Below are 10735 nucleotides of genomic sequence, written 5' to 3' on the forward strand. Positions count from 1 at the left end.
GCGGTAAAGCGGTCAGACCCTGATCCTTGCTACCCTTTCCCTCGCCGTTCCCAGTTGTAGGGCTTTATTTGCTTTGTCTTCATTCATTGCAGTTGTGCCATCCAGAAACTGTCCCTGTTCCTACTCCTTCAGGGACTGACAGCCCACCTTGCACATGGGAAACCCAGGCATGGGTCTCTTCTTTGAAAACCCCCTGGCAGTGGGTAGGCCTGGAGTTTTTAGTTCTGGATAGAGCCTTGGCTGTGCTGGGGCAAGGGCATATCCGTAGATGACTGGATTAGGTGTAGGCCCTTTGAGGAGCCAGCCCATTGTTTTCAGATATGTGGGGGTACAGGAGAAGATCCGTGTTTTCATCCTGGGGGGGACTCCTTCCTGCCTGGCGCTGCCCACCTCCTGGAAAGGGATGTTTTCTGCTCAAGAGTCCCTGGGTGTCACTGAAACCAAAGCTTCGTGTTCTCTGGCTCAAAACACAGGAAAGAAATTGTTTCCTAAATGGAAAGGCACGAAAACAGCCATGGGAGAGAGGTCGTGGGAGACACTTCCCAAGTACCTCAGAGTCCTTGGCAGTACGAAGCAAGAACACTCATGTTTAAATATGCCTTGTCAAGGCTCATTTGGTAGTTAGATTGTCGTGTGGTAACAAAGTTGAAAGGAATGAAGGCAGCCTACAAAAATAAAACGATCACACCAGGACTGGGGTTGGAGGTGTATGGCACTTGCCTAGAGTGCCCAAGGGCCTGGGTTCTATTGCCAAAAAGCAAAAAGAAATCACATCCCTGGAAGCACAGGGTGGGGGTGGAGGGTGGGTGGGGTGGGGGGTGGAGGGTGGAAGGATGGGCTCCACTTGTTGGAATAGATCAGTTTGTTAGAGAGGAACCTAGGGTGAGCAATCTGAAGGCTGTCAGAGCAGCCTAAGGCCAGCCCACAGCCAGCCTCAGAGCGAGAAGAAACTATCCTCCTGGAGATGTAGATGATGGGAAGGGAGCTGTGGAGAGGGAGAGGACCAGGCTCCAGGGCTCTGAGCTGACTGCGGCCTGGACTCTGTAGGGTGGTATATAGCTGAGAGCTCAGATTTGTAACACCCTTTTCATACTGAGACTGTGTAAGAACTGACGCAGCATGCCTGCTAGAAACTGGGGCTTTCAATCTAAGATTGAAGGGCTGTCTCTCCTCTCCTTTCCTTCTCCCTCCCTCTCCCCATCCCTCTTCTAACCCTTCTCTTCCTCCACTTCTTCTTTCTTCCCCCTCTCTTTCCCTCCTACCCTCTCTCATCTATCTCTTTCTTTCTCCCTTCTCCAACCCCCACCTTTGGGTCACTAGGCATAGACCCAGGACCAAGCCAGTGTTCTATCTCAGCCATACCCCAGTCCAGGGAGGGGATATTTGCTTGCTTGTTTGTTTTGTCAGTAACAGGATGTTTCAACAAGCTTGGAACTTTACAGGCTGTCCCCAAAGCCTCCTCCCATCCCTTCTAGGACCTGTCTTGCAGGGTACTTAATGGATCTTCCACCCAGCCTCATGGATTGCTGCAGATATGAGTGGGGGCTGGGCTATGAGTGATGCTAGTCTGTCCCTCCCACATCTCCTCTTTCTTCTCCCCCACTACGGGTTGCTAGGCTTTGATCCAGGCCCATGCTCTATCTCGGCTCTGCCCCCACTTCAGTGAAGGGATATTCGCTTGTTTATTTATCTAATCCATTTGGGGTGTGTATGTGTGAGCATGTGTGTATGTGTAAGTGTGTGTGGGTGTGCATGTGCATAAGTATGTGTGGGTGTGCATGTGCATAAGTATGTGTGGGTGTGCATGTGTGAAAATATGTGTGTATCAGAGTATATGTGTGTGTAAATGTGTGTATGTGTGTGCAGGTGCAACCTCAGGCCTTCACCATGCTAAGCAAGAGCCAGCTATATTCCTAATGTATGGCTTAGTTGGTTTGTGGTTTTGCGTGTCTGTGGCGCCACTGTGCATGGGGCTGCAGGCTGGAGGGCAGACCTCTTCCTTAACAGCTCTCCTTTGTTTCATTTTGAGATGGCTTCTCTTCCTGAACTTGGAACTCACTGATCCTGCTGGATTGAGTGCCCAGCTGACCCTCCCCAGGAATCCTTCTCTGTCTCTCCCCAGCACTGAGGTGACACGTGACAGACACTATGGCTTCTTACACGTGTGGGAGGAATTCAAACTCCAGCCATCAGACTTGTGAGTTGGGCAGTATACTGACCAAACCATTCCTCAACACCAAACCAACCTTACTTTTTTGAGACAGGGTCTCGCTTAGCCCAGGCTGGAACTTATAACAATCCTCTTACCTCAGTCTCTTGAGTGCTGGGACTATAGTTGTGTACCACACACACACACACTGCACACACACACACACACACACACACACACACTCCTACACTCCATCTTTACAAAATTGGATCTGAAGCATCCTCTTGGGGTGTCAGTTAAGGGGATCCACCCAATGGCTTCTGTCTTTCCCCACTTTCCTGGGTCAAGGATCTTCAAGTCACCTGTGTGTGGGGATACTTTTGAAGACTTGCAGAGACCCAGCTGACAACTCTTGTCAGACAGTGGTGAGTTCTGTGGTTTTGCGTTTTGATTCTTTCTTTGTTAGTTTGTTTCTTTTTTGCGCCTTCTCACTGTCCCCCAAGGCCACCCTGGAGCTAACTCACTGTCCACACAGCAGCATGGGTGACTAAGGAGAGTGGTCACTTTCATCAGAGTCGATGAATTATTCAGACCCTCACAGGTCAAGCCTGAGACAAGCACTTTCCCTGGGGAGTGAGCCTGTCACCAGTGAATTGCTCAAGAGAGATGGCCTCTTTGTGACCCTGGATATCTCCTTTAGAAAGCAACACTTTATAGATTTGGGAATTGGATACATTTGGTTACTATAGAGCTGGGGGGCAAAGGGAGGGGAAGGGGGCCTGGATTGAGGCATTTTTAGTTAATCTCCACTGTCAAATTGACTGGATTTAGAATCACCTAGAAGATGTAGGCACAACTTTGAGCTGTTGTCAGGAGATATTTCCAACAGAATTAAGGAGGAGGAAAGACTCACCCTGAGCGGCATGACGTCATAGGCTAGAGCAGTGGTCCTTAGCCTCCCTGATGCTGCAACCCTTTAATACAGTCCCTCAGGTTGTGGTGCCCCCAACCATAACATTATCATTGTTGCTAAATGGTAACTGTAATTTTGCTACTGTTATGAATTGTAACATAAATATTGAATGCAGGATATCTGATATGCAACTCCTGTTAAAGGGTCATTTGGGTCATGACCCAAAGGTTGAGAACCCCAGGGCTAGCGCCTTGGAAGGAGCAAAGATGTGGTTGGGAGAAAGCCAGCTGTGGTGGCTAATGTTGATTGCTGATTGAAGAGGATCTAGAATCACCTAGGAGACTAACCTCTGGGCCCTGGGTTGTTGAGGTGGGAGGGCCTCGTTGGCACCGTTGGCACCATTCCACAAGCCATGCATGGTCTTACCAAATTACAAGGCGAAAGTGAGCTCACCTCTCTGCTTCCTACCTGTGGTGACTGCAGACCTGAAGTGACGATGGACTGCTTCAAGCTCCCACCATCGTGACTTCTCCACTCCTGCCATAAGGTTGTCATAGCGACAAGACAAAACCAATATCTAATGAGTATATTCACAAGTCTCTGCTTCCTGTCCACCATGGTAGGCCATCTGCTGGACATTGCCATAATGTTCTGCCAAGTACACAGGGCTAAAGGAGCCCAGCAAGCCCTCCAAAACTGTGAGACAAAATAAATTCCCCACCCTGAAGTCATTCTGTCAGGTCTGTTCACCCCAGAAACGGGGAGAGCACCTCACACAGCCATCTCTCTGGGCTTCCCTCAGACTGTGGAGTCCTCACCCTGGAGATGGCAAGCTGTGTAAGACAGAACACTTGGGCTCCTCACAATGCCTCTCAGGAGGACACAGCATGGTGAGCCCCTCCAGAAAAGGCTGCTCTGACAGTGGCCAACCCTTGCACAAGGACCACCTTAAAGTTCCTTTCAGCCTGGAACAAGAAGCCAAGGGCTTAGAGGTTGGAAGCAAAATTGCTTGTCTCTGGGGCAACAGGATGATGAGACTAACCTGATTTTTCCAGTCTGGGCCTGTGGTGGTCAGTGCCCATGTGGCTGGATACGGTATGAGCCATGAAGGGTGAGCACAGCCAGCAGCTGCCCAAGACCCTGGAGAAAGTCTGTTTTCCTGCAGTGTCCCTTCATCCTAGTGCTCCCTCCCTACAGTGCTCCACAGCGTGTCTCTCTCTCTCCTCCATGAAGATTCTAAGGCAGTCATCTTCAGCTATATATCCAACCCACTTCCTCAGAGTGGGCCAAGGGGTGTTGTGAAAAAGTACCTCCAGTTGTCAGGCAAACAGCAGGTCTGTCCCGAGCCAGCAGGACTGTCTGTCACCCTAATTACAAGGGATGGTGAAGAAAGGCACGTGACTCATTAATGAGGCTTCTAATCTCTGCCCAGTGTGGGGCTGTCCCCCCAGAGCCTCCCACGTGCTCAGTAGAATGGGCATTTTCTGTTATGTAATTTGCTCCTGGGTGTCACCAAATCCCAAGGTAACAAAAGCTCAGACCAATTCCAGCTTCGGGTCCAGGAATGGCACTCAACCTAGGGAGAGCTTTTTCCCCTGTGGAGTCTGAGATAAGACGCACTTCCTAAGTCAAGGTTATAATTATGTCTCCTTCCTGTAATTGTACTAATGTGCATGCTGGCACGCCCACAGGCCGGCCACCTAAAGCTGCCGTCTATATTTGGTTTGTATTGCACACACTGCTTGCTCCACAGTGCCTGCCTTATTATGCAGGAAGTGCAGGCTTTGACTGGCACGTTAATCCCAGGGGACTTCAGATAGGATAGAAATAACTAATACCTTCCAAGAACCATCCTACTGCTGCCAACATGATGAAGGCCGCCCAGGTTTTGCCAGCTTCCTAAGCAGGGTTCCTGATAGCTCGCTCACCCAAAAGAACAAACCACGGAGACAGGCAGGAGAGGCCAGAGGCCACCTGGCTTTAGGGTCAGGGATACAGGCGTGGAAAGAGTACTCCTTGCTCTTGGGAGTCTCAAACCCTCAGTAATGAATGAGAAAGCTCAGAAGATAGTCCCCAGGAAGTGGGAGTTGGTGGGACATAGACAAGGTGTGGTCGAGGAAGCAAGGTCTTGGTCCAGCAAGATGGCTCGGCTCTTGCACAGAGCCTGGTAACCTAAGTTCAACACTCAGGACATGCGAGGGGCAAAGAAAGCACCAAGTCCTTTCCGCTCTGTCCTTCACATGCACACCAACACACACACACACACACACACACACTTTTTTTTTAAGTATGTATTTGATGACACATGAAGCTGAGGGAACAGGAAAGTGCCACCCAGGGCATAATTGCAGGCAACTAATAGTGTCTTCATCCAAAGACACCCTGACATTCCAACTGCACATACTTCTGTTCCGTACGTCATCCCTGGATTACATAAACCGGCAGGCTTACACCTACAGGTGCCATCCACCCCTGCAAAGGCTGCGATGATTAGAGAGAAACGGGTGGCTTTGCCTGCATGGTTCCTTTCCCACGCCAAGGAAAGTCAGCCTTTTGGAACGTGAAGAATCTGACCTTGGCCTAACCCTCTCTCCCGATTAGCCAGTACTGACAATGTCCTTCAGAGGACATCCATTTTCCTGTCTAGAGGGTCACCAATCATCAAAAACATCTTGAAGAGTGAACTTTGGAGGACCCCGGGAAGGCGACCACTGGAGAGGGGCTTTTCAATGCCTGTGCCCACGGAGCACTGGGATGAAATACTTGGGACATGTCACTGTCATCCATGAATTCTGTTTAGTTTTGATACAAGGTCTTATGGATACCCATCTGTCCTTGAACTGGAGACAGAGCCAAGGGTGACCCTGAACAGGGTTCTTTCTGCTCCTTCTGTCTGAACTGCCTGGCTAGGATCACAGGCATGCAAACTAGGTTTATGTGAGGTGAAGACCCAGGGCTTCATGCATGCTAGGCAAGCCCTCTACTGACTGAGCCACACCCCAAACCATTCTATTTTATTATTTTATTTGTCAAGGATGAAACCTCAGGGCCTCCTACCTGCTAGGCACTCTCTACTAACTGTGGCCCTGGTTCTTGGACCTTCTCACATTACTGATGGTTGTGAGCCGCCATGTGGTTGCTGGGATTTGAACTCATGACCTCCGGAAGTGCAGTCGGTGCTCTTAACTGCTGAGCCATTCTCTTTTTGTTTGTTTTCGAGACAGGGTTTCTCTGTATAGCTCTATCTGTCCTGGAACTCACTCTGTAAACCAGGCTGTCCTCGAACTCAGAAATCCACCTGCCTCTGCCTCCCCAAGTGCTAGGATTAAAGGCGTGCGCCACCATTGTCCGACCCACTGAGCCATTCTTACCAGCCCATCTCGTCAAATTCATATTACCTTACAGCATGAACATCTGAAACTTGCTGGTCTATTGTCCAAGGTGGGAAGCAGAATCAAGAGATCACATGGTCCCACAGGAGACTCTGTCTCAGAACACAGACTGTGGTACAGGGAACTGGGTCCTGAAGAGGTGCTGAGGCTGGCTTTAGCAGCTTCCTGGGTGAGCCAAAAGTTCTCAGTGTGACTGGCCAGTGGTTGTCCCTGGCGCCCACCCAGGGCCTGGAGTTCCAGCCCTCCCACAATGCTGTAAACTCTGCAGTCCATCCTACATCCATTGCTTGAGTTGGCTGGCAGGAGTGAACTCTGTGGCCTGCGACTTCCACTCCCACGGCCTGGCTGTGGTAGACAGCGGACGAGTATCGAAAGGTGAGGAGAACAGACCTCTGGAAGGCGACAATCCAGGAAACAATGAAGAAGTTGGCAAAGATTTTTGGATAATGGCCACCATTTTTTTTGAGGCCTCAAGAGTGACACCATCCCCAACCCTTCTTTTCCACAGCTGTGGAACAGGGAAGACTGTGTTACAGGGAAGAAAATAAACCAAGAATGATTGTGTAACCCAAGGCCACATCACCCCTAGTGCCCACCCAGAGGCTCAGACTCAGATCCTCAGCCCCCAGAGCCTGCTGTTCCACTGACACTGAGTGGGACATGCACTGAGTCAGCCTGCAGGAAGGCTTGGTGGCTATCTGCCCACTCTCAGAGCCCAGGCATAGACTGGAGACACCACAGATCACTTGTGTGTGGCCTTAACAGGTTGAGGCACTTGATAGTCAAGTATCCTTAGAAAACAAACACACTGGGTAGGTTTCCCAGAAGCAACGGCAAACTTCAGAGACTCCATCCCTGCAATGGCTCATGGGAACTCCTTACCATGGGCATTCAAACACTGTGTGTGTTGTGGTTTTGTTTTGTTGTGGGTTTTTTTTTGTTGTTGTTTTTTTGTTTCTACCAAAGGTGGGTGTGTTGCTTTTGTATTTAAGAATCCCATTTCGTGACTCTATGCTTGCCTTGTTCTAAAAAAGATGGAGAAGCAAGAGAGTGTGACTGCTCGGGGAGGCTGTGGGTGGCTTTTATTCTCTCCTCAGGCATTTCTGATTTAGGCACATTTCTGTACACGTGTTGTTTCTTGCTATAAAGAACAAGACGGTTCCCATGACCTGAAGCCTAGTGACGGAGGGCCCTTGGCACAGGGGGAGCAGCATTGCCACCAAGGGCCTCCTTTGTCCCACTGGGCTTTCTCTCGTGGGTACAGCCTGGCTGTGGCTGTCCAGGAATCAGAGTGGACAGGACAGTGTCCATGCATCACCGTGAGATCCTCCTTCTGAGAGTACCCAGTGCCTTCCAGGACCCCTGAACTGGGTCACATGCTCACCCTCTTCTAAGTGAGTTCCTAGTAGGGGTTACTCTGAGGGGTGACTCTGCTCTCTCTGTTGGAGTCACCCACACGTAAAGGAGGGCAAAAGCCCGAGGAACCTCTTAGCCTTGAAAGGACGATGCGGCTCAGTAAATGCCTTGTAGAGGACCCGTGTGCCTGCCATGGTGCATCTGAGTGTTGGTTTGGGTTGTTTGTTGTTTCTAACAACCTTGAGCTTCTGATCCTCCAGCTTCCATCTCCCTCGTGGATGTGGCTCAGTTGGGAGGGTGCTTGCTTAACATCCATAAGGTCCTGGATTCCATCCTCAGCACCCAGTGAACTGGACATGGTGATGTACACGGGTAGTCCCTTAGGAAGAGACAGGAGGATGAGTTCAAGGTTATCTCTACTACATAGCAAGTTCAAAGCCAGCCTAGTATAGAGGAGTCCCTTTCTCCAATTAGTCAAGGTTACTCTAAAAGCTGGCCCCACTGGCACCTTAGGGGAGAATGTATTTATGCTGCCCTAAGCCTTCAGATTTGTACTTCTGTGTCAGGCAGGAGAAAACCTGTTCACCTACCACGGTGTTTCCCCAAGGCTCTGTGGCAGAGGCACCAGTTGTGTGAAGTTCAAAGCGGACCTCTGTGTCCCCAGGGTGTGGAAGAAGGTCAGGAAGGCTCTCGGTTTTACGTCAATGTAGTTACACATTTCTGGAACACAGTGGAGCCCCCTGCTAATGAATGTCCTGCAGGAAGTCAGAGGTCACAGGTCAATGGCAGGGTAGAGCTATCGGACTCATAGCTGCTGTAGGTGTTTACAGGACAGAGGCCAGAGGCTCTGAGACCATGGCTTGGTGTTTGAGAGTTAAGTCAGCTTTTGACCTTGGAGAAGGCAGGAGACTCTGTGCCCAGTCAGGTGAGAGACCAATCTCTTTGGGAGCCTCAAATGGCCTCCGAGTCCAGATAGCTCATAATTAACAGAAAGTGGTTTACCACGTAGGACCGCAGTATTTTCCCTAGAGCTGTCTATATTGAGAGCCACACGAGCAAGCGCCGGTCTTCCCATCTCATTCCTGTCTGGTCTTTGGAACATTTTTCATATTGTTTTCTGTTTCGGAGGGATTTAGGATGGAGAAAGGATTTATTTAGATATAGGGGGTGTTGTTAGTAACCAGCTAGAACAGTAGGCAGGGTGATAATAATAACCTCCGCCAACAGAACACTCTGGAGGTAGAGCCGCAGCGGGCGTGGCTGCAGGGTGGGCGTGGCTGCGGGGAGTATTTACAAAGCCTGTGTTGCAGGGTTTTTACACAAACATTTTCTTTTCTTTAAAAAGTGTTTAAAGAAATTAAATCTTTAAACAGTTAAATAAGAAACTGGGCAGTGATGGCGCATACCTTTAATCCCAGCACTTGGGAGGTAGAGGCAGGTGGATCTCTGAGTTCGAGGCCAGCCTGGTCTACAGAGTGAGTTCGAGGACAGCCAGAGCTACACAGAGAAACCCTGTCTTGAAAAACCAAAAAAAGAAAAAGAAAAAGGAAAAATTTCTTTTCTGTCTGAGCTTGCTCTGTGGGTAAAGGTGCCCGCTGCCAGGCCTGAGGGCTGGAGCTGACCTCCAAGGACCCACAGAGTAAAAGTCAAGAAGTGAGTCCTGCAAGTTGTCTTCTGATCTCCGCAAGCTCACCATGACATGTGTGGGAACACACACACACACACAGAGGCATGCACGCACATACACACACACTACACACAAATAAATAATGTATAAAACTTGTTAAATAGTTGCAAATATATAAAAGGTCAAATGACACAGCTCATGGGAGTTGGTTCTCTCCTTCCACTGAATTCTCCTTCTCAGGAATTCAGGCTTGTTAGTGAACACTTACCAGCTGAGCCATCTCGCTGTCCCCTTCAGTACCACCCCCCCCCTTTCTTCTTAGAATTAACTAATTGTTACTATTTGTGAGGGTGCGTGGATGCTGTGGCACACAGGAGGAGCAGGTCAAAGGTCACCTATGTGGCGCTGTTTTTTTCCTCCTTCTAGTCATGTGGGTTCCAGGAATCAAACTCCTGTCCTCAGGCTGAGTGAGCGCTTTCCCCCTGACGGTTCATCTCACCAGCCCTACACACACAGTGAGATAAATTTCTGAGCCAAGTTATAGCAACATTTAATTAAAAGGTTTCTTCTTTTCCTCTGCAGGAGAAAATCCCTACAAGCTGTGGTTAGCAAAATAGGTCCCAGCGAGACCCCACTGAGGTGGGTGTGAAGTGAATGAGCGCCATTGTCCTCTAAAAGCAGCGATGCATGTCGGGACCTTTCCAGGGCGCCACCTAGGAGCCTGGCTGTGGCATGAGCCCCAGATGACCAGAACTGAACAGAGCCCTGGTGCTCTGCCCTTGTCCACAAGCAACTTGCAATTTCTCTGAAGAGACAGAGCCAGTTCTGCGGTGGAAGTGAAAGGCCAAGGGCCTGCGGATGCGATGGTGCAGCAAAAGGGGCTTGGGAGGGTCTGTGAGTAGCCAAGGGCTGTCACCGAAATGGCCAGGCTAAGGTTCAATCCAGTGTCTGTCCTAGGGCAAAGGCTCAACACCTTGAAGGGAAAGCTGCTTTTATTTTATTTTATTTTATTTTATTTTATTTTATTTTATTTCTGTGTTGGCGAGGACCAAGCTAAGGATCTTATACAGGACAAGCAGTTGCAAGCTACGGCTGAGCCTCTCCCTATCTGATCTGATAAAACCTTTCTTTCCCTCTCTTCCATTTTAATTAATTAATTAATTAACTTTTGCGTTTTGTTTGTTTGTTTTGTTTTGTTTTGTTTTTTTAAAGATTTATTTATTTATTATATGTAAGTACACTGTAGCTGTCTTCAGACACTCCAGAAGAGGGCGCCAGATCTCGTTACAGATGGTTGT

This window comes from Mus caroli, chromosome 11 (genome assembly GCF_900094665.2).
Source record: "Mus caroli chromosome 11, CAROLI_EIJ_v1.1, whole genome shotgun sequence".
NCBI lineage: Eukaryota > Metazoa > Chordata > Mammalia > Rodentia > Muridae > Mus > Mus caroli.